General features: G+C 44.9%; 5 non-coding genes across 5 annotated transcripts; 4 read left to right on the top strand and 1 right to left on the bottom strand.

The window, feature by feature from the left end:
- The first annotated feature begins 1,233 nt into the window (after window positions 1-1,233).
- On the top strand, window positions 1,234-1,305 carry trnaw-cca (transfer RNA tryptophan (anticodon CCA)). The gene has a single exon. It is a non-coding gene; the product is annotated as a tRNA-Trp (tRNA).
- A 1,585-nt stretch (window positions 1,306-2,890) lies between these two features.
- Window positions 2,891-2,982, bottom strand: trnar-ucu (transfer RNA arginine (anticodon UCU)). Its single transcript is given in 2 exon segments — window positions 2,891-2,926; window positions 2,946-2,982. It is a non-coding gene; the product is annotated as a tRNA-Arg (tRNA).
- Window positions 2,983-11,729: 8,747 nt separating this feature from the next.
- trnaf-gaa (transfer RNA phenylalanine (anticodon GAA)) lies at window positions 11,730-11,802 on the top strand. Its single transcript has one exon. It is a non-coding gene; the product is annotated as a tRNA-Phe (tRNA).
- A 5,486-nt stretch (window positions 11,803-17,288) lies between these two features.
- trnaf-gaa (transfer RNA phenylalanine (anticodon GAA)) lies at window positions 17,289-17,361 on the top strand. The gene has a single exon. It is a non-coding gene; the product is annotated as a tRNA-Phe (tRNA).
- A 4,239-nt stretch (window positions 17,362-21,600) lies between these two features.
- trnak-cuu (transfer RNA lysine (anticodon CUU)) lies at window positions 21,601-21,673 on the top strand. The gene has a single exon. It is a non-coding gene; the product is annotated as a tRNA-Lys (tRNA).
- Window positions 21,674-22,571: the final 898 nt, after the last annotated feature.

Genomic DNA, 22,571 nt, shown 5'->3' on the forward strand with positions numbered 1-22,571 from the left:
TTTCCGCTATTCTTATACTCTGTCTTTGCCCCTCTTATTTCCTTTTTCACTTCCCCTCTGAACTTTCTATATTCTCTCTGGTTGGCACTTGTGTTATCAACCTGACACCTGTCATACGATACTTTTTCCCGCTTCATCTTACTCTCTATTTCTCTTATTATCCAGGGAGCTCTGGCTTTAGTTGCCCTACCTTTCTACCTCGTTGGAATGTACCTTCTCTATCCCCGAATCATCTTCTTAAAAGGCGCCCACTGTCCAATTATAGTTTTGCCTGACAATCTTTAATTCCAATTTACCGGGGCCAGATCTGATCTCATCCCACTGAAATTGACCCTCATCCAATTGAGTACTTTTACTTTAGAGTGGACAGAGTCCATTTCCATAGATAGTCTAATCCTTATGATACTGATCGCTGCTCCCTAAATGCTCCCCCACTGACACTTGCTCCACTTGGCCCGGGTCATTCCCTTGAACCAAGTCCAGCAATGCCTCCTTCCTCAGTGGGCCAGAAACGTACTGGTCGAGAAAGTTATCCTGAACACATTTCAAAAATTCTTCCCCTTCTTTGTGCCTTATATTATTGTTATCCCAGTCCATATTAGGATAGTTGAAATCCCCTGTTATCACTACTCTATGGCTTTTGCAACTCTCTGTAATTTCCCTGCAAATTTGCTCCTCTATATCCGTCCCACCAGATGGTGGCCTATAGAATACACCAAGTAGTGTAATCGGACCTTTATTGTTCCTTAACTCGAACTCAGTACCCAGGAGAAATTCCCTCGTTCCTGGGAACTTTGTATTAAGCAGAAGTTAGCAGCAAAAAGTGTTCGTGGTGGGACTGAGAAATGCTTAAACAACCGGCTCCCTGTAAAACAGAGCTCCAAGTATCGGTTTAAATAAAGTCCTGAACTGACAGAGCGGCGGGCAGATGAGGATTGAATTAAATCCCAATTCACTGAATCTAAACAAGGTTTAAATAAGTGAACCTGTCAGGAGTGGGATTCCTGAGCTTGTGTGTGAGCTGAAACTGGATCGGTCCCGTTCTGTAAAGACTGAATGGCAGGCGGCTCCCAGACAGGGCTCAGGCCGGGACTGGCAGCTCTCCGCTGGGAACGGCTGGATTGGAGAGCGGGGCTCCTGCGGTGTTGCTGCTGCTGCTTCCGCCTCTTCGAGTCCCTGTGGCGGTCGGTACCGATCTCCCTCCTATGGATCCGGCTCCAGGTGGGCGCTGTGGACCTCGTGGCGCAACGGTAGCGCGTCTGACTCCAGATCAGAAGGATGCGTGTTCGAATCACGTCGGGGTCATTGCATTTTCGCAACGTTTCAGTGTCACTCTGTTTTATCGCGGGGCAGTCTTTCAGGGATGGTCTGTTCACTGTGTGTAAAATAATATTTATCACAGAATGAACACACCACAGAAGGAGGCCATTCAACCCATCAATCCCTTACCTGCCTTTTGTAAGACCAATCCCATTCGTCCCATTCCCCGTCCCTTTCCCCGGGGCCCTGCATTTTCCCCTTCAAGTATTTATCAAATTCCTTTTTGAAAGCCACGATTGAATCTGCTTCCACCGCCCTTTCAGGCAGCGCATTCCAGATCATAACTATTCGCTGCGTAAAAAAGATTTTCCTCATGTCGCCTTCGGTTCTTTTGCCAATCACCTCAAATCTGTGTCCTCTGGTTCTCGACACTTCCGCCAATGAGAACAGCTTCTCTTTATTAACTTTATCTGAACCCTCCATGACTTTGAACACTTCTGTCAAATCTCCTCTGAACCTTCTCTGCTCGAAGGAGAACAACCCCAGCACGGGGTAAATGCGGTCAATTAGCTCCAATTTATTTATTTGGGCATTAAACAAAGTGTGAAAGATTGTCAAGGCGTTGTGTGAACGGAGCTCACTGCTTGAAGACAATAAATTCAATCACTGTGTGGGCGCTGGGTTCAAATCTCACTACTGATAGAATTTCTGGCAATGTTCATTTTGACCTGTTCGCAGAAAACCCGATTGTCGTGCGATGGAGCAGAGGATGTGAAAGAAGCTGAAAGTGGAAGTGCAGATATTAGTTTCATCACAGTGACTGGACACGTTTCCACAGGTTCGGGCCTCTCACCTTAAGATTCTTTCCAGCAGAGTGGGACAGGTGATCAGAGTGACCGGGCTCCAGCGGCGCAATCGGTCAGTGCGCGGTCCTTATCTGACAGAACAGGGTCGGGAAATACCGAGGTTGTTAATTCGAGTCTCACCGAGATCAAACCATCCTTTTCCTTGTGAACATTTCGACCGGAGTTGAAGGTACAATTGGTGTGTTCCAAAATGCATCTACTTATTTGAATTGCCATGTGGTTCCTCCGGATTACGCTGTTGCAATAGCAGATGAGATGTTCAGTATTACTTGTTTACAGGAGGGAGGCTGCGGTTTTGGAGACACAAACTATGATTTTGATCCATCTACAAATCGTGGGAATTAACTGGAGCTTTAAACCAGCGCCTTAGACCGCTCAGCCAGGATACTTTCCATCCTGCACTTCAGGAGCTAGTTTTACAGGAATAGAATTACTACAAGCAAGAATTCTCCCCCTCCAGCACCAATGCTCACACGGCAGCAGGATGCATGTGTCCAGTTAGAAACCTGTCTGAAGGAACATTCAGTCTGACAGAGCCGGAAGTCCAGCAGATTGACTTTCGGTCTGAGCAGATGTTGAGTCTCCTTCTGAGAGAGTTTCGCCAATCCAGCTCAGAGTGGATTAAGAATCATAAATCCGGGTGTGACTGGAGCCACTTGTGTAAGATGAAGTGCAGGGGGCAGTTTCACATCCTTGACGGACATTCATGATCCTGTTGCGGATTTGCTGCAAAATTTCACTTCCCAGCTCCCGAAACTAAAATCCAACTCTGGTGGGACTCGAACCCACAACCTTTGAATGTCCCCTTCAATTATTAAGTAGAAGTCCAACACGCTATCCATTGCGCCACAGAGTCAGTTATACAACGTGAGGGAGAGCGGGGATCCTGTGCTGTGGTTGAGGCGGTCAGGCTGCTCCTGTTTCCGCCTCTCACATTCCGAGAGCCGGGGTGGCAGTCTGCACCGATCGCCCTCCAATGGATCCGGCTCCAGCCGCTTGTTGTGGGCCTGGTGCAAGAACAGTCGCGTCTGACTCCACATCAGAAGGCTGCGTGTTTTGAACCAGGTTGAAATCACAACATTTTCACTGTGGCTCAGGGTCCTGCCGACTGATTTTAGATCGGGACAGTGTTTTAGCGATGGGATGTTCAGTGTTTGTGCAACAATATCAAAATTAATTTTTTTTTCTGTTACTTTCTATTTCCACCCTCTCCAGTTTTATGTAGAAACAGTTAACAATGTTTAAGGGATGTGGTGTGCAGTGTTTGTGGAATCAGTGTAATTAAATTTGATACTTTCATCTGTTCCTTCTCCAACCCAGACTCTTATCATTAGATTTGTACCTTCACCCTGTTTAAAATAGGTTACTCAGTGATAGAAATAAATCAGTAACAACCCCGAAACCTCAGCGGGTATATTTGTTCCAATACCTTGTGATGGTCTCGATTTCCATTTAAATTTTCAATCAGCAATTCCCAACGGGTGTTTTGGGTTTGACAAACTAATTTAAGTTCTTGACTGTTTCCTGGAAATGATCCAGTGGGGATTTCCTTACCGGTACAGATATAGAAATAAATACATTCCATCATTTCACAAATGACAGTTGTGTAAATAAATATATCGCGATCTGTAAGATGGAAAAGCAGCTCTTCATGTTCATAAACAAATTTCCTCATTTTATTTTATTAATCCACTTACGTTTCAATGTAGAACATATATTCAGAGCATCCCTCTAAACTTAAAGAATGGTAAAACAATTGCAGATTTTACAAACACATAACACGCTATCGTATAATTAAGATTATTCCCTACTTTGTGAAAGTTGTATTCTAATTGTCTTTATTCTGATATGAAAAATATTTCTCGATGTATGTCCCGAACTTAACGGAGAAACTAAGATGAAAACCAAAAGGGTTTTTCAAAAACGATTTGATCGGTTCCCCTTCTCCTTTCTTTAATTGTTACCTTTTGCTAATTGTTCATCTTGTTCCGTTTGCTTCATTTTTTCCTCAGTCATTTATGGCGAATTTTCTATCTGTTTACGTTCTTAAATATTTGATTTGTTTGTTCCCTACCTCTTGACTTGTGATTTGTTGACCTCCAGGTTGAAGTCTGAAACAGAAATGTGTTTATATTCAGGCGTGACTCTGAAGTGTGAGACCGAGAGGTGATGCCGGATGTGTGACCGAGAGAACAACTGCTGGAGGCGGAACTGTCCGTGACCTAACATACCCCGTGTGGCATTGCTCATGGTGGGTCGGATGACAATGTTTTATATTGACTGAACGGCTATGTATACAACACACAACGGATTTACTGCTGCTTTAACTCCACAAAGTACAATCACCATAAATGACCAAAGTCTCAGATCAGTTCGAATTGAATTACTGTTGGTGAGGGGAGTTTGTACATTGGAAGGAGTTTATATATTTACAGCTCCAGGTAAACCTGCAAACCTCCCTCGCCTGTAGGTTACGTCACCATGAGGTGTCGACCTTTCTTTGCGCTTCTGGTCTTCTGAAGTGTGATTGAACCTGACCAAAAGTTTCCTATAATTCGTGAGGAAGGAAGGTATCAGTGTAAATGGGAGATATAAACGTGGATGTTTCACTGGGTACCATGGGAACCAGATACACTGCTCATTCCAGTTATTGGTCCAGCAGGAAACAGAAATCATTCTCTTCAACTGTACTCGCCCGAAGGAAAAGGAAAGAAACAAAACTGCTCAGTTCTTTGTTTTCGCTTCTTCTGTTGGTTTACGTTCACTCACCGAGAAAGTGAGAGAGAGACTGAGAGATTGGATTGGCTGTTTCACTTTATAATCTATTACACTTTGTAATTATTATAAGAGACGGTTCCATCCCAACTATCCTGTGCCTGACAGTCTCATTGATTCTAAGATGTGCTCTGAATGAGTTTCTACTAATTGCACATTGTGGAGAAAAGCTGAACGCCGAAAACTTCTCTGAAACCAGCTTCACTTCACAACCTTTAATGGAGATTGGCTGCTGGTTGTAGGTAAAGAAGTTTGTAAAATACGCCCTGTAGAGCAGTATCCTCAAAACTTGTTTTGGACACATTCGCAGGTCAAATATCTCACATTTAATATAACAAATATTCAAATACGTCACAAGTGTTAATATTAACGAGGAAGGAGGCATTGGTGGATCTGGTTCTGGGGAATGAGGTGGATCAAGTGGAGCAAGTGTCACTGGGGGAATATTTAGGGAACGGTGATCATAGTATCATAAGGTTTAGATTAGTTATGCAAAAGGAGAAGGAGCTATTTTGAGTAAAATACTTGATAGGAGAAGGGCCAATTCAAGTGGGTTGAGAACTTACCTGGCCCGTGTAAATTGGAATCAAAGTTTGGCAGGCTAAAATGTAATCGAACAATGTGTAGCCTTTAAAGAGGAGATGTTTCGGGTACAGTCTAGGTAGATTCCTAGGATGGGGGAAGGCAGGGCAACTAAAGTCAGAGCCCCCTGGATGAGGAAAGAGATAGGGGGTTAAATGAAGCAGATAAAGGGGGTTTATGACAGATGTCAGTTTGACAATACAAGTGAGAACCAGGCTGAATATAGGAAGTACAGTGAAAAAGTAAATAAGTGGGGTAAAGAGAGAATATGAACAGAGATTGGCGGTTAACAGAAGAGGTAATCCAAAAGTCTTCTGTAGGCATATAATTAGAGAAATGGGAATAAGAGGAGGGGTGGGGCCGATTAGGGACCAAAATGGAGATCTACGCATGGAGGTAGAGGGCATGACTGAGGCACTAAAAGAGTAATTTGCATCTGTCTCTACCAAGGAAGAAGATGCGGCCAAAGTCACAGTAAAAAGGGAGGTAGTTGAGATACTGGATGGGGTGAAAATTGATACAGAGGAGGCACTTGAAAGGCTGGCTATGCTTAAAGTTGATAAGTCACCCAGTCCGGATGGGACGCTTTCAAGGTTGCTGAGGGAAGTAAGGGTGGAAATTTCAGAGGTCCTGGTCATAATCTTCCAATCCGCCGTGGAAGCGGGGGTGATGCCAGAGGACTGGATAATTACCAATGGTGCATCCTTGTTTAAATAGGGTGTAAGGATAAACCCAGCAACTACAGACCAGTCAATTTAAACTCGGAGGTGCGGATACGTTTAGAAACGATGATCTGGGCCAAAATGAATAGTCACTTGGGCAAGTGTGGATTAATAAAGGAAAGCCAGCATGGATTTGTTAAAGGCAAATCGTGTTTAACTAACTTGAGTGAGGTAACACAGAGGGTTGATGAGGGTAATGCGGTTGATAAAATGCCACACAACAACAAGAAGAACAACTTGCATTTATATAGCGCCTTTAACGTCATAAAACTTATCAAGGCAACTCACAGGAGCGTAATCAAACAAAATTTCATACTGAGCCACATAAGGAGGTATTAAGACAGGTGAATAAAATCTTGGTCAAAGATGGAGGTTTTAAGGAGCATCTTAAATGAGGAGAGAGAGGTGGAGAGGCGGAGAGATTCAGGGCAGGAATTCCAGAGCTTAGGGCCGAGGCAGCTGAAGGCACGGCCGCCAATGGTGGAGCGATTAAAATCGGGGATGCACAAGAAGCAAGAATTGGAGGAGCGCAGAGATCTCGGAGGGTTGTGGGGCTGGAGGAGGTGACAGAGATAGGGAGGGGCGAGGCCATGGGAGCATTTGAAAACAAGGAGGAGAAATGTAAGGCTGGTGGAAGTGATGGGGAGGCCATGGAGGGATTTGAAAACAAGGATGAGAATTGGTGGGCTGTGGGAGGTTACAGAGATAGGGAGGGGGAGGCCATGGAAGGATTTGAAAACAAGGATGAGAATTGGTGGGCTGTAGGAGGTTACAGAGATAGGGAGGGGGGGTGCCATGGAAGGATTTGAAAACAAGGAGAATTTTAAAATCGAGGCGTTCTGCGACCGGAAGCCAATGTAGATCACCATGAATTTGAGGAGCGCCGAGGTCTCGGAGGGCTGTCGGGCGGTAGGAGGTTACAGAGATCGGGAGGGGCGAAGCCGTGGAGGGATTTGAAAACAAGGATGAGAATTGTAGGGCTGTAGGAGGTTACAGAGATAGGGAGGGGCGAAGCCATGGAGGGATTTGAAAACAAGGATGAGAATTTTAAAATCGAGGCGTTCCCGGACTGGGATTCAATGTAGGTCAGTGATCACAGGGGAGATGGGAGAACAGGGTTAGGTTACGGGCAGCAGAGTATTGGATGAGCTCATGTTTATTGAGGGTGGAAGATGGGAGGCCAGCCAGGAGACCATTGGAATAGTCCAGTCTTGAGGTAATACAATAAGCTTGTAAGCAAAATTGAAGCTATTGGAATAAGTCGGGGCAATGGCAGCATGGATGCGAATTGGCTAAATGACAGGAAACAGAGTGTAGTGGTGAACGGTTGTTTCTTGAAGGTATACAGCGGTGTTCCCCAGGGGTCGGTATTAGTACCGCTGATTTTTTGATATATATTGATGACTTGGACTTGGGTGTACAGGACACAATTTCAAAAATTGCAGATAACACAAAAGTTAGAAGTGTAGTAAACAGTGATGAGGATAGTAATAGACTTCAAGAGGACAGAGACAGACTGGTGGAATGGGTGGACACGTGGCAAATGAAATTTAATGCAGAAAAGTGCGAACTGATATATATTGGAAGGAAGAACGAGGAGAGGCAAAATAAACGAAACGGTACAATTCTAAAGGGGGTGCAGGAACAGCGACCTGGTGGTATCTGTGCACAAATCTTTGAAGGTGGCAGGACAGATTGAGAATGCAGTTAAAAAGGATACTGGATCCTGGGTTTTATAAATAGAGGCGTAGAGCACAAAAGCAAGGAAGTTATGTTAAACCTTTATAAAACATTGGTTCGGCCGCAACTGGAGCATTGTGTCCCAATCTGGGCACCACAGTTTAGGAAGGATGTGAAGGCCTTAGAGAGGGTGCAGAACAGCTGCAGAAAAGAGGGTGCGGAAATGGTTCCAGGGATGAGGGACTTCAGTTCCAAGAATAGACTGGAGAAGCTCGGGTTGTTCTCCTTAGAACAGAGAAGGTTGAGAGGAGATTTGATGGAAGTGTTCAAAATCATGACGGGTTTAGATAAAGTGAATACGGAGAAAGTGTTCCCATTGGCGGAAGGATCGGGAACCAGGGGACACAGATTTAAGGTGATTGGCAAAAGAACCAAAGGCGACATGAGGAAAAAAATAAGCAGCGAGAAGTTCTGATCTGGAATGACTGCCTGAAAGGGTGGTGGAAGCAGATTCAATCGTGGCTTTCAAAAGGGAATTGGATAAATAGTAGAAGGGAAAAATTGCAGGGCTGTGGGAAAAGAGCGAGCGAATGGGACTAACTGGAATACTCTTACAAAGAGCCGGTACAGACTCGACGGGCCGAATGACCTCCTTCTATGCTCCAACGATTCAATGATTCGTCAAGCTCAAAGTGCTTGCTAATTCAATGAGAGGTCCGTCTGTACAAAGAACAAGCACTTCCGCATTGCAGTTCTGCAGTCATTTCCTTGTTGGCTCCGGAATTAATACAAATACCACACTGCGTTATTTTGTCGTTTAATTCACAAATGAGGTAAATATCAGAGAGAATAAAAAGGCACCGCTGGGAATCGAACCGATGACTTTTTGTTACGAACAAGGCAATTTGCCCAGCTTCGCCAAGGAGACAAATTAAGCTGCAAAGACCCCAGCTCCTCTGACTGATACCGAGCATCTACCTGTCACTGTCTGATAGTGTTTGAGACAGTTCGTATTTTCCCATTTCTCTTGTCTATTTCGCTGTGTTTACCGATACTCTGTATCTCTCGCTGTGTTTACCGATACTCTGTATCTCTCGCTGTGTTTACCGATACTCTGTATCTCTCGCTGTGTTTACCGATACTCTGTATCTCTCGCTGTGTTTACCGATACTCTGTATCTCTCGCTGTGTTTACCGATACTCTGTATCTCTCGCTGTGTTTACCGATACTCTGTATCTCCCGCTGTGTTTACCGATACTCTGTATCTCTCGCTGTGTTTACCGATACTCTGTATCTCTCGCTGTGTTTACCGATACTCTGTATCTCCCGCTGTGTTTACCGATACTCTGTATCTCTCGCTGTGTTTACCGATACTCTGTATCTCTCGCTGTGTTTACCGATACTCTGTATCTCCCGCTGTGTTTACCGATACTCTGTATCTCTCGCTGTGTTTACCGATACTCTGTATCTCTCGCTGTGTTTATCGATACTCTGTATCTCTCGCTGTGTTTACCGGTACTCTGTATCTCTCGCTGTGTTTACCGATACTCTGTATCTCTCCCTGTGTTTACCGATACTCTGTATCTCCCGCTGTGTTTACCGATACTCTGTATCTCCCGCTGTGTTTACCGATACTCTGTATCTCTCCCTGTGTTTACCGATACTCTGTATCTCTCTGTGTGTTTACCGATACTCTGTATCTCTCGCTGTGTTTATCGATACTCTGTATCTCTCGCTGTGTTTACCGGTACTCTGTATCTCTCGCTGTGTTTACCGATACTCTGTATCTCTCGCTGTGTTTACCGATACTCTGTATCTCTCGCTGTGTTTACCGATACTCTGTATCTCTCGCTGTGTTTACCGATACTCTGTATCTCTCGCTGTGTTTACCGATACTCTATCTCTCGCTGTGTTTATCGATACTCTCTCTCTCGCTGTGTTTACCGATACTCCGTATCTCTCGCTGTGTTTATCGATACTCTGTATCTCTCGCTGTGTTCACCGATACTCTGTATCTCTCGCTGTGTTTACCGATATTCTGAACCGCTGCAGTCCGTGTGGTGAAGGTTCTCCCGCAGTGCTGTTAGGGAGTTTCAGGATTTTGACCCAGCGACGATGAAGAAACGGCGATATATTTCCAAGTCGGGATGGTGTGTAACTTGGAGGGAAACGTGCAGGTGGTGTTGTGTGGTGTTGTTCCCATGTACCTGCTGCTCTTGTCCTTCTAGGTGGTAGAGGTCGCGGGTTTTGGAGGCGCTGTTGAAAAACCTTGGCGAGTTGCTGCAGTGCATCCTGTGGATGTTTAGGGTGGTGGATGGGGTGCCAATCAAACGGGCTGCTTTATCCTGGATGGTGTATGAACTGTGGGTGTGTATATATGAGTGTGATGTTTATATATGAACTGTGGGAGTGTATATATGAGTGCGATGATTATATATGAACTGTGGGTGTGTATATATGAGTGCGATGTTTATATATGAACTGTGGGTGTGTATATATGAGTGCGATGTTTATATATGAACTGTGGGTGTGTATATATGAGTGCGATGTTTATATATGAACTGTGGGTGTGTATTTCTGAGTGCGATGTTTATATATGAACTGTGGGTGTGTATATATGAGTGCGATGTTTATATATGAACTGTGGGTGTGTATATATGTGTGCGATGTTTATATATGAACTGTGGGTGTGTATATATCAGTGTGATGTTTATATATGAACTGTGGGTGTGTATATATGAGTGTGATGTTTATATATGAACTGTGGGTGTGTATATATGAGTGTGATGTTTATATATGAACTGTGGGTGTGTATATATGAGTGTGATGTTTATATATGAACTGTGGGTGTGTATATATGAGTGCGATGTTTATATATGAACTGTGGGTGTGTATATATGAGTGTGATGTTTATATATGAACTGTGGGTGTGTATATATGAGTGTGATGTTTATATATGAACTGTGGGTGTGTATATATGAGTGTGATGTTTATATATGAACTGTGGGTGTGTATATATGTGTGCGATGTTTATATATGAACTGTGGGTGTGTATATATGAGTGCGATGTTTATATATGAACTGTGGGTGTGTATATATGTGTGCGATGTTTATATATGAACTGTGGGTGTGTATATATCAGTGTGATGTTTATATATGAACTGTGGGTGTGTATATATGAGTGTGATGTTTATATATGAACTGTGGGTCTGTATATATGAGTGTGATGTTTATATATGAACTGTGGGTGTGTATATATGAGTGTGATGTTTATATATGAACTGTGGGTGTGTATATATGAGTGTGATGTTTATATATGAACTGTGGGTGTGTATATATCAGTGCGATGTTTATATATGAACTGTGGGTGTGTATATATGAGTGTGATGTTTATATATGAACTGTGGGTGTGTATATATGAGTGTGATGTTTATATATGAACTGTGGGTCTGTATATATGAGTGTGATGTTTATATATGAACTGTGGGTGTGTATATATGAGTGTGATGTTTATATATGAACTGTGGGTGTGTATATATGAGTGTGATGTTTATATATGAACTGTGGGTGTGTATATATCAGTGCGATGTTTATATATGAACTGTGGGTGTGTATATATGAGTGTGATGTTTATATATGAACTGTGGGTGTGTATATATGAGTGTGATGTTTATATATGAACTGTGGGTGTGTATATATGAGTGCGATGATTATATATGAACTGTGGGTGTGTATATATGAGTGCGATATTTTTATTTGAATTGCGGAATGAACAGGATGGGCAATTCCTCCTGGGGTTATATTTTTTTGAAGACAATGACATACAGTGAAATTTTGACATGAGGCCGAAATAGTTCAGTTGGGAGAGCGTTCGACTGAAGATCTCAAGGTCCTTGGTTCGATCCCGAGTTTCGGCAGTTTTTGGTTGTTTAGTTTCTTCTTCTTCGCTTCGATTCCCGCATTTATTTACAGTGAAATTTGATCCCCGCCACTGAAGGATTGGGGATGGATTAGAGAGACATCAAGGATGGGAAATATTTCTATCGTCTGTATTTGGTTTTTATTTCTCTGTTACCTTCTGCCTTTTTCTCTTGGTTTTGTCTCTCTCGGTGCCGGGTGAACATTTGATTTGATGCATTTGTTCCAAATTGATGCCTTTTCCCCATCTCGGGGCGGTCAGACCCGCTCTGTCTGTCTGTTGCTGCTGATGATCATTCATGGGAACAGGCCGCGAGTTAAACGATTATCTGCAAACCGGAGAAAGGCAAATAAAAAGACGTGTTTCTCTGGCCCCAGGGGTAAAGTTACAATGGATGTTATTCAAAAAACTGTCCCCGTGAATTTGTCTGTGGGTTTCTTTTGTAAGGCTTCGATTTTAAAAGTTACAAAAAACCGAAATAAATAAAATAAATTACAAGAATCGAGTCCGTGATCATGATATTACGGTAAACTCTATGCAAATAAGTTAACCGGCCGGACGAACGGCACATTCGGCTGTTTAATTAATTTTTGTTCCTGTGCGCTGGCTGGTAGCACTTTTTGTGCATGGACCAAAAATCTCTCTGCTCCTCCACAGTTCCTAGTTTATCACCATTTAGAAAATACTCTGATTTATCTTAGATTTAAAGTGGATGACCTCGCTCTCCCCCACATTGAACTCTATTTGCCGCAGTTTTGCCCACTCACTTAATTTATCAATTCCCACTTTTCAACTTCCTGCTTCTATCAACATTATTTATTGCGCCACCAGAAGGCTGAGTGTTCAAATCACGGGTAACAGTTGCTTTTCGAGCTGATCGGATTCTGGATCGTTCCGGAATGAATGTTTTATTTGCTTTTTCACAATAAACAGAACCTTGCACTCAAATCTGCTTCTCTGGTTCCCAAATTTCAGGAAGGCGTCTCATTCTGCCCTCGACTTTTGATCTTGACCTGCGGTTGAAACTTTTGCAAAGATGGAAAAGAAGTCCCCAAATCGCCCCACGTGACTCTCAAACGCTTTGGGAAGAAGTTCAGTTCAAACAATCAGGACTTTAAAGGCCCCTCAATGACCTGCACTTTCATTGAATGAGTTTTGTTCGCCATTGTATTCGACCGTGAAATCGCTCTCCGCTTTCATCTCACTGGTGAAGAGTGTGACGGCCTTGTATCTGTCAGCGTGTAAGTGACGAGTTTGGGGTGAGCACGGGCCGCTTTCAATTTTGAAATCTCACCGAGCACCAGAAAAAAGAAACTTAGAATCAAACTGTCCCTGTCAGTGATGAATTGGAGTGAATATCGCTCCAAGCAGATCTGGACAATGCGCAGCGCAGCCGCTCAGGAGTTCCAAATCCACCCTCTCCCCACTCGGCAATCACATTAACTGAACTTTACTCTGGCCCAGTGTCACCGCGCTGAAATCAAGTCTTTCTCGGCCACAGACTTTCTTAACATCATAGTTCCTGGTTTAAGAGTGAAAACTGCCGTCCGCTTCACTGTAAGTGCAAGAGACAACTTTGTAGACACCGTGTAGTGTCACAGACCTGCTCGTTGGACCTGCTCATTTCATCTCATCTCATTTTCTGCAATACTGGGATAGAGAATGGTGAATCACAGCTCAAAAAATCAATCCTCTCTCCGACTGGGGGACCGAGTCTTCCAACATACAGGCATTTAGGGGCAAGGGGAGTTTGATGTTCAGAAAGAAGACGGCACCGATTTTCACTCGTGCAAACTGCACACCCTTTATTTTGGAAAAGTAAACTTATGGTAAGACAGTTGTGACATTGGTCGCTGCAAGCTGAAACGTTAGCTCGGTGAATTTGTAACTCAAGAAGGCCGCTGTTGTATCACTGTGGTGTAATTGGTTAGCGCGTTTGGTTATTAACTGTAACGGTTGGTGGTTCGAACCCACCCGGGGACAATAGGGAGCTTTTACCTTAAAATTCGTTGTTTCGCGTTTCCAGGTTTCGAATGTGCGTTCTGTTCACAGAAAAATGTACCGTAAACATTGCCAGCTGAACGCGGCTGATATTACACCTGCCGCTGGATAACAGGTATCTGAACAATATCCAAAAAACCGAGAATGGCTTGAAGGTGATCGAAATACTTCTTGACAGACAAGGTTCAAAAGGAGGGCTCACGATTAAAGTGAAATATTATTCACCTTCCGACAGGTTTCAGTTTATTTGTGAGAGATCGTTAAAGGATCCTGCAGCGCTGCCTCAGTTAACAAAAGCAGTTCTCAGCCGCATTTTTGACGCAGCATCAAACCCATCAGTTTTTCGCTGTTCCCCAGCTCACCGAGTGAGTGAGGCCGTGACAGCAGCAATATTGTCCGGCCCCGCTTTCTCCAATCTCCCGCTGCCGGTGGAAAGCAGCGAATGCAGCCTCAGACAGCGCATTACTGTCCATCCCTGGGAAACAATTTCCAACTGAAACAGATTGGAGTTGTGCTGAGCTTTGAGTCTGTCGCGTGTCCGTGACGAGGTTCAGGTTGATATCATCCATTCATTTTTTTATATCTCAGAAGCGCACCAGGAGAAAACAGGAACTGAGAATCAAATTGTCCCTGTAGGTGATGAATTCAAGGGAATATCGCCCCAAGCAGATCTGGGAAAGTCACAGTGCAACCGCACAGAAGTTCCAAAATTCTCCCTCTCGCCACTCGGCAAACATTAACTGACCTTTGCTCTGGCCTGGTGTCGCCTCGATCAAACCGTCTCTTTCGCGTATGATTTTTTTACGAGTGCAAAGCGTCCCCCGCTTCAGTGAAGCTGCAATCGACATTTTCTTCTAGATGCCATGTCATGGGCCAGATAAAGGATGTGAACAGTTACTGCTGAGAACAAATTAAAAAGTAGCAGAAGTTCATCAAAGTTGCACCATTGAAAGTCCTGGGTGGAGGTTTAGAGGCTGCGATTGTAGGAAGAGTTTTGTTGCGATTCTAACAGACCCTCGAGTGAATTTCCGGGATGTCCAGAACACCGAAATAACTCAGTCAGACTGAAGATCTAAAGGGTTCAGTCCCGGGTTCAGGAGCGTTTTCTCTCCCTCTCTGTTATCTTGATACCTCCTCCGTGCCCTTTCCATTTTCTGATACGCTCGGAGTGCCCCTTACCCACTGACACACCCTGACTCTCCCTGATAACATCTGGCAGTCCCTTGCCCTCTATGATAACATCTGGCAGTCTCTTGCCCTCTCTGATAACATCTGGCAGTCCCTTGCCCTCTCTGATAACATCTGGCAGTCCCTTGCCCTCTCTGATAACATCTGGCAGTCCCTTGCCCTCTCTGATAACTTCTGAGAGTGCCGTAAACTCTTTGATACCTCATAGCCTCACACCCCTTGATAACCCCTGAGAAGCCCTTTGATTCCCTTACAGCCTCTGGGATCCCGTTGCCCCACCGGATCCACACTAATAAACCCTTAGACTCCCTGATTTATTATCAGGAGCCATTAACCTCTCTGCTACCCAAGTGCGATTTAATTCCACATGTGGATCTACCAGTCTGTGTTAAGGATCAGATCCACGGTTTGTTCGCTCCGAAGCACTCTGTTCACCGAGAGGGAAATCGCATCTACGTTTATGTGATTTTCAAAGAAAAATAAAACATTGCATGTCCAGAAAACAGAAATAGCTCAGATGGGGTAGCGTTAGAATTAAAATCCACAGATCCTTTGTTCAATCTCCGCTTAAGGCGGCCTTTTTTCCTCTCTTTCTGTTGGCGGAATGCATAATAAGGGGGTTTAATCTTGAAATTCGTGCTCGATTAATGAGGCAAGAAATCAGGAATCACTTTCGCAAACAAAATACGGCCGAAAGCTGGAACTCTCTCGGCCAAAAGGATGTGGATTGAGGCTCAATTCAAATTTACAATCTGATATTCATCGATCTTTTTTCTGTTCGGGTCCCAGGGGATATGAGTCCAAGGCAGGGAAACAGAATTGAATTACTGATCACTTCATGATCTAATTGAATGGGACAGGAGGTTCGAGGGGCTGAATGGTCTTCTCCTGTCCCGATGTTCCTCTCCTGCTCAGTGCGGGGCTGGACGACTGGTAAGAGGCATCAGACCGACTCCAGAATGAAAAGCGGGTGTTCAGATTCAGCCACCTTGGGATTGTCGGACAAACTGAACCCCTACAGCAACCTCACCACCCGCCTCTCTGCAATAATCGGATGGGAAGGAGCCCTGCCGCTGGCCCGGCTCGCTCAGTCGGTAAAGCACGAGATTCCTAATCTCAGGGGCGTGGGTTTAAACCACACATTGGGCGTGTTGTGTTCTATTTTTCACAGTGGGTGATGAAAGGTTCAAAGTGCAACCTCTTATCTCCAGTTCAAGAAATCCAGTTATATAAACAGACACAACACTGAGCTGTGTGAAAGGAAACCGTGAGCGTTGCCAAATATCCAGTCCCTCCCGATTCTATCTTCTCATTCCCTCCACATGGGACACGGCAGATACCGTTTCAATAGGCTTCATTTTTGCTGTTACTAAAAATGTTGATGGTTAGGAAGTGTAATATTTAGAAGACGCCAACTCTGGATCCATTCGCCTCTCTGATACCTCCTGAGCCCACCTTACCCTCTTTGATTCTCCCTGAGCTCCTTATCTTCTCTGATACCCTCAGAGAGTCCATTATCCTCTTTGAACCTTGTCAGCGCCCTTTACACTCTCTGACACCCGCTGAGCGCCCCTCACCCACTGATACGCCCTGAGCGTCCTTACACTCTCTGATACCCTCTGGCAGTCCTTCCCCTGTGCGAGATCTCAATATACTCTCTGATACCCTCTGACTGCCCCTTCCCCTCTCTGAGCCCCCTTACACTCTCTGATACCCTCTGACTGCCCCTTCCCCTCTCTGAGCCCCGTTACACTCTCTGATGCCCTCTGACTGCCCCTTCCCCTCTCTGAGATGCCCTTGTCCCAAAGCATCGCCACTAAGAAGCCATTAGACGCACTGTTGCCTTCTCAGAACCCGTTACCGTCCCTGCGAACAAAGTGCGGTGTAACTTCACAGGTGGATCTACCGGTCTGTGTTAAGGATGAGATCCAGAGTTTGTTCGGTCGCTGTTGCTTCCGGCTCTCCCAATCTGAGAGCTCCATTGGCGGTCGGTACCGATCTTCCTCCTACAAACTGGGTGTGGATCTATGAGTGCGTTGTTGTTTTATAAACTTTGTGAGTTTATGTATGACAGCGATTTTTAGAAACCAACTGTGGGTTTGTATATATGTGTGCGATATTTATAGATGACCTGTGGGAGTGTATCGATGAGTGTGATGTTTATATATGAACCGTGGGTGTATCTCCATGAGTGCGATGTTTTTATATGAATTGAGGAATGAACAGGAGGGGCAATGCCACCTGGGGTTATATTTTGTTCCAAGACAATGAAATAAAGGAACGTTTTGATATGGGGCCGAAATAGCTCAGTTGGGAGAGCGTTAGACTGAAGATCTGAAGGTCCTTGGTTCAATCCCGAGTTTCGGCAGTTTTTGATTGTTTCGTTTCTTCTTCCTCGCTTCGATTCTCGCATTTATTTACAGTGAAATTTGATCCCCGCCACTGAAGGATTGGGGATTGAATAGAGAGACATCAAGGATGGGAAATATTTATATCGTCTGTATTTGGTTTTTATTTCTCTGTTACCTTCTGCCTTTTTCTCTTGGTTTTGTCTCTCGGTGCCGGGTGACTATTTGATTTGATGCATTTGTCCTGAACTGATGCCTTTTCCACATCTCGGGGCGGTCAGACCCGCTCTGTCTGTCTGTTGCTGCTGATGATCATTCATGGGAACAGGCTGCGAGTTAAACGTTTCTCTGCAAACCGGAGAAAGACAAATAAAAAGAAAGACGTGTTTCTCCGGCCCAGGGGCAAAGTTATAATGGATGTTATTCAATAAACTGTCCCCGGGAATTTCTCTGTGGACCTGTTTGTAAAGCTTCGATTTAAAAGTTAAAAAACCCGAAATAAATAAAGTAAATTACAAGAATCGAGTCCTTGATCATGATATTACGGTAAACTCGATGCAAATGAACTAACCGGCTGTCCGAACGGCACATTCGGCTGTTTAATTAATTTTTGTTCCTGTGCGCCGGTTGGGAGCGGTTTCTGTGCATGGACCAAAAATCTCTCTGCTCCTCCACAGTTCCTAGTTTATCACCATTTAGAAAATACTCTGATTGATCTTAGATTTAAAGTGGATGACCTCGCTCTCCCCACATTGAGCTATATTTGCCCACTCACTGAATTTATCAATTCCGACTTATCAACTTCCTGCTTCTATCTCCATTATTTATTCCGCCACCAGAAGGCTGAGTGTCCAAATCACGGGTCACCGTTGCTGTTCGAGCTGATCGGATTCTGGATCGTTCCGGAATGAATGTTTCATCTGCTTTTTCTCAAATCTGCTTCTCTGGTTCCCAATTTTCAGGAAGGCGTCTCATTCTGCCGTCGACTTTTGATCTTGAACTGTGGTTGAAGATTTTGCAAAGAGGGAAAAGAAGTCCCCAAATCGCCCCACGTGACTCTCAAACGCTTTGGGAAGAAGTTCAGTTCAAACAATCAGGACTTTAAAGGCCCCTCAATGACCTGCACTTTCTTTGATTGAGTTTTGTTCGCCATTGTATTCGACCGTGAAATCGCTCTCCGCTTTCATCTCACTGGTGAAGAGTGTGAGGGCCTTGTATCTGTCAGCGTGTAAGTGACGAGTTTGGGGTCGGAATGGGCCGCTTTCAATTTTGAAATCTCACCAAGCACCAGAGAAAAGAAACTTAGAACCAAACTGTCCCTGTCAGTGATGAATTGAAGTGAATATCGCTCCAAGCAGATCTGGACAATGCGCAGTGCAGCCGCACAGGAGTTCCAAATCCACCCTCTCGCCACTCGGCAATCACATTAACTGAACTTTACTCTGGCCCAGTGTCACCGCGCTGAAATCAAGTCTTTCTCGGCCACATACTTTCTTAACATCATAGTTCCTGGTTTAAGAGTGAAAACTGCCGTCCGCTTTACTGTAAGTGCAAGAGACAACTTTGTAGACACCGTGTAGTGTCACAGACCTGCTCGTTGGACCTGCTCATTTCATCTCATCTCATTTTCTGCAATACTGGAATAGAGAATGGTGAATCACAGCTCGAAAAATCAATCCTCTCTCCGACTGGGGGACCGAGTCTTCCAACATACAGGCATTTAGGGGCAAGGGGAGTTTGATGTTCAGAAAGAAGACGGCACCGATTTTCACTCGTGCAAACTGCACACCCTTTATTTTGGAAAAGTAAACTGATGGTGAGACAGCTGTTACATTGGTCGCTTCAAGCTGAAACGTTAGCTCGGTGAATTAGTAACTCAAGAAGGCCGCTGTTGTATCACTGTGGTGTAATTGGTGAGCGCGTTTGGTTATTAACTGTAACGGTTGGTGGTTCGAACCCACCCGGGGACAATAGGGAGCTTTTACCTTAAAATTCGTTGTTTCGCATTTCCAGGTTTCGAATGTGTGTTCTGTTCACAGAAAAATGTACCGGAAACATTGCCAGCTGAGCGCGGCTGATATTCCACCTGCCGCTGGATAACAGGTATCTGAACAATATCCAAAAAACCGAGAATGGCTTGATGGTGATCGAAATACTTCTTGACAGACAAGGTTCAAAATGAGGGCTCACGATTAAAGTGAAATATTATTCACCTTCCGACAGGTTTCAGTTTATTTGTGAGAGATTGTTAAAGGATCCTGCAGCGCTGCCTCAGTTAACAAAAGCAGTTCGAAGCCGCTTTTTTGACGCAGCATCAAACCCATCAGTTTTTCGCTGTTCCCCAGCTCCCCGAGTGAGTGAGGCCGTGACAGCAGCGACATTGTCCGGTCCCGCTCTCTCGAATCACCCGCTGCCGGCGGAAAGCAGCGAATGCAGCCTCAGACAGCGCATTACTGTCCATCCCTGGGAAACAATTTCCAACTGAAACAGATTGGAGTTGTGCTGAGCTTTGAGTCTGTAGCGTGTCCGTGACGAGGTTCAGGTTGATATCATCCATTCATTTTTTTATATCTCAGAAGCGCACCAGGAGAAAACAGGAACTGAGAATCAAATTGTCCCTGTAGGTGATGAATTCAAGGGAATATCGCTCCAAGCAGATCTGTGAAAGTCACAGTGCAACCGCACAGAAGTTCCAAATTCTCCCTCTCGCCACTCGGCAAACATTAACTGACCTTTGCTCTGGCCTGGTGTCACCTCGCTCAAACCGTCTCTTTCGCGTACGATATTTCACGAGTGCAAAGCGTCCCCCGCTTCAGTGAAGCTGCAATCGACATTTTCTTCTAGATGCCATGTCATGGGCCAGATAAAGGATGTGAACAGTTACTGCTGAGAACAAATTAAAAAGTAGCAGAAGTTCATCAAAGTTGCACCATTGAAAGTCCTGGGTGGAGGTTTAGAGGCTGCGATTGTGGAAAGAGTTTTGTTGCGATTCTAACAGACCTTCGAGTGAATTTCCGGGATGTCCAGAACACCGAAATAACTCAGTCAGACTGAAGATCTGAAGGGTTCAGTCCCGGGTTTCAGGAGCGTTTTCTCTCCCTCTCTGTTATCTTGATACCTCCTCCTGCCCTTTCCATTTTCTGATACGCTCGGAGGGCCCCTTACCCACTGACACACCCTGACTCTCCCTGATAACATCTGGCAGTCCCTTGCCCTCTCTGATAACATCTGGCAGTCCCTTGCCCTCTCTGATAACATCTGGAAGTCCCTTGCCCTCTCTGATAACATCTGGCAGTCCCTTGCCCTCTCTGATAACATCTGGCAGTCCCTTGCCCTCTCTGATAACTTCTGAGAGTGCCGTAAACTCTTTGATACCTCATAGCCTCACACCCCTTGATAACCCCTGAGAAGCCCTTTGATTCCCTGACAGCCTCTGAGATCCCGTTGCCCCACCGGATCCACACAAATAAACCCTTAGACTCCCTGGTTCATTCTCAGGAGCCATTAACCTCTCTGCTACCCAAGTGCGATTTAATTCCACATGTGGATCTACCAGTCTGTGTTAAGGATCAGATCCACGGTTTGTTCGCTCTCATTACTCCGAAGCACTCTGTTCACCGAGAGGGAAATCGCACCTACGTTTATGTGATTTTCAAAGAAAAATTAAACATTGCATGTACAGAATACAGAAATAGCTCAGATGGGGTAGCGTGAGAATTAAAATCCACAGATCCTTTGTTCAATCTCCACTTAAGGCGGCCTTTTTTCCTCTCTCTCTGTTGGCGGAATGCATAATGAGGGGGCTTAATCTTGAAATTAGTGCTCGATTAATGAGGCGAGAAATCAGGAATCACTTTCGCAAACAAAATACGGCCGAAAGCTGGAACTCTCTCGGCCAAAAGGATGTGGATTGAGGCTCAATTCAAATTTACAAGACTGATATTGACAGATCTTTTTTCGGTTCGGGTCCCAAGGGATATGTTTCCAATGCGGGGAAATCGAGTTGAGTTACAGACCACCTCATGATCTAATTGAATGGGACAGCAGGAAGAGGGGCTGAGTGGCCTTCTCCTGTCTCGATGTTCCTCTCCTGCTCAGCGCGGTGCTGGAGAACGGGGAAAAGGCATCAGACTGACTCCAGAATGAAAAGCGAGTGTGCAGAAGGAGCTTCGCTGGGATTGTCAGACAAACTGAACCCCTGCAGCAAAATCAACAGCTGCCTCTCTACAATAATAGGATGGGAAAGGATGTTGAAGGCGGCCTGGCTAGCTCAGTCGGTAAAGCTTGAGACTCTTAATCGCAGGGTCGTGGGTTCGAGCCCCACGCTGGGCGTTTCGTGTTTTATTTCTCAAACTGGGTGATAAAAGGTCCAAAGTGCGACCTCTTATCTCCAGTTCATGAAATCCAGTTGTATGAATAGACACAACACTGAGCTGTGTGAAAGGAAACCGTGAGCGTTGGCAAATATCCAGTCCCTCCCGATTCTATCTTCTCATTCCCTCCACATGGGACACGGACAGATTATCGGATCAACCGGCTTCATTTTTTGCTGTTATTAAATGTGTTGATGCCTTCAAAATGTCAGATTTGGAAAATGACAACTCTGGATCCATTCGCCTCTCTGATACCTCGGGAGACCCCCTTACCCTCTTTGATTCTCCCTGAGCTCCTTATCTTCTCCGATATGGTCCGAGAGTCCATTATCCTTTTTGAACCTTGTCAGCGCCCTTTATGTTCACTGATATCCGCAAAATGCTCCTTACCCACTGTTACGCCCTGAGTCCTCTTACACTGTCTGATACCCTCTGACACTCCCTTCCCCTCTCTAAGATCCACTTACACTCTGTGATACTCTCTGACACTCCCTTCCCCTCTCTGAGATCCTGTTACACTCTGTGATACTCTCTGACACTCCCTTCTCTTCTCTGAGATCCTGTTACATTGTCTGATACCCTCTGACACTCCCTTCCCCTCTCTAAGATCCACTTACACTCTGTGATACTCTCTGACACTCCCTTCCCCTCTCTGAGATCCTGTTACACTCTGTGATACTCTCTGACACTCCCTTCTCTTCTCTGAGATCCTGTTACATTGTCTGATACCCTCTGACACTCCCTTCCCCTCTCTAAGATCCACTTACACTCTCTGATACCCTCTGACACTCCCTTCCCCTCTCTGAGATCCTGTTACACTCTGTGATACCCTCTGACACTCCCTTCCCTTCTCTGAG

Source organism: Heptranchias perlo, unplaced genomic scaffold (genome assembly GCF_035084215.1).
Source record: "Heptranchias perlo isolate sHepPer1 unplaced genomic scaffold, sHepPer1.hap1 HAP1_SCAFFOLD_591, whole genome shotgun sequence".
NCBI classification, from domain to species: domain Eukaryota; kingdom Metazoa; phylum Chordata; class Chondrichthyes; order Hexanchiformes; family Hexanchidae; genus Heptranchias; species Heptranchias perlo.